Raw genomic sequence first — 1,947 nt, 5'->3', positions numbered from 1 at the left:
TTGCAAAGATGCACTATTTACAGCATTGCATTCTCTGACATTTTTTGACCCTTTGCAAATTGATTTATAACTGAGAAAGATACTCTACGCGTAGCCAAAAGTGCGCACTTCAATTTAATATAAGTTTTATTAAAATCTATTTACTTTTAGTGTAAAAAATATTTACCAAAACTTTTCAAAGAAATTGCAAAGATGTACAATTTACAGCATTGCATTCTCTGCTATTTTTTGAACTCTACATGCTAAATTTATAACTCGATATGATGTTCTACACGTAGACAAAAGAGTGTACTTTAATTTAATATAAAAATCATTAAAATCTATTAACTTTTAGTGTAACAAATATTAACCAAAACTTTTAAAAGAATTAGCAAATTTGTACAATTTGTAGCATTGCAATCTCTGATATTGTGTGATCGTATGGCTGCGTGTGTCTGTGTCTGAGAATGTATTCTTTTCAACGTTGTTTAAATAGTATTTTGATATTCTATAGGATATCAAAGTATTATGTTCATGTGTAATTATCATGTGTAATTACTAGCAATGACTGATTTCCGGCTTTGACGGTAACATATATATATATATATATATATATACAGTGAGTGTACTTTAAAATTGTACACCCATTACGGTTAGTAAATTTCTCTTTCAAAATATAATATGTTTAGAATATGTAGAACATTTGGAAACAAATATAATATTAATATACCTCGAAGTGTTATATATTTAATGAGTTTAATTTGTTAGCTTTATTTATATGACATGTGAAATGAAACAAATTACGATAATAATATATATATTATATACAGTTTTTAATATTCGTTTATGTAACAATAATACAATGTACATTTGTTTAGAAAATAATATATATACTTCTGATAAAAAACATTTCGATCTGACAATTAGATGAAAAATCTTTAACTCAAACTCATCACACTGGTCGAGAACTCTAAAACAAATGTATATACTTATTAACAATCACAATTGTATTAATAGAGTTCATTAAAATATATTAGAATATTAAAATAATTGTTAATTAATCGAAAAAAATGTGTATTGCAATTTAGAAACACAGAGTATATATTCGGAGTACCGTATTCCTCGAAATCATTGTCATGAGTCATTGTCCTGTTTTAAAGTTCTTCTGTTAAATGTTGTTTATATGTTACTTTACGAATGCTAAATAAGCATTATAAAAAGTAATATTCATAATAAATAGAATTTCCTTTTATGGAAAGTAATATAAACAACATTGAATAAAAGAACTGTACATACAGGAGACAATGTGCCCAGTTATAACGGTGAATTTCGAGGAAGACAGAACACCGTACCAATATACTCTGTGTTTTTAAACTACCACAATATACATTTCTCTTTCGATTAATTTAACAATTATTTATAATATATCAAACATTCTGATTGTACGCATTTCAAACTACAGACATTTTTCTGCATATTATATTATTTTCTTATTTGTTATAAAACAAAATTTTCCAAGTGAAAAAAAAAAAAAAAAGAAGAACTCATTAAATATATGTAATAAAAAAATATTACAATTGTTTATCTTAAAACACATTATATTAATCATTATCAAGAACAAAATCTAGTAAGCGGTAACACTGTACAATTTTAAGGGACACTCATTGCATACATGTGTATATATTTGCATTATGATTCGTGTCTGTGTGTGTGTGTGTGTTCTATGTATGTATTATATTATTACAGATGAGCAAGGAACGGTAAACTCTTTGGAAAGATGGCAAGAATGCAGGTACACTCACATACAAACATACACACACACACACACACATATACATATAACACATACTACATCTCATTTCATTTTAAAACGAGAAAAACTTTTCTTCTTTCTTCACAATTTTTCTCTCTTTTTCTTTTATAATATTTATGAATTATATTTATTCATACATCTTGTATATATATATA

Source organism: Polistes canadensis, unplaced genomic scaffold (assembly GCF_001313835.1).
Source record: "Polistes canadensis isolate GaletaPanama2010 unplaced genomic scaffold, ASM131383v1 scaffold_113, whole genome shotgun sequence".
NCBI classification, from domain to species: Eukaryota; Metazoa; Arthropoda; class Insecta; order Hymenoptera; family Vespidae; genus Polistes; species Polistes canadensis.
Note: the sequence above shows the minus strand (reverse complement) of the source record.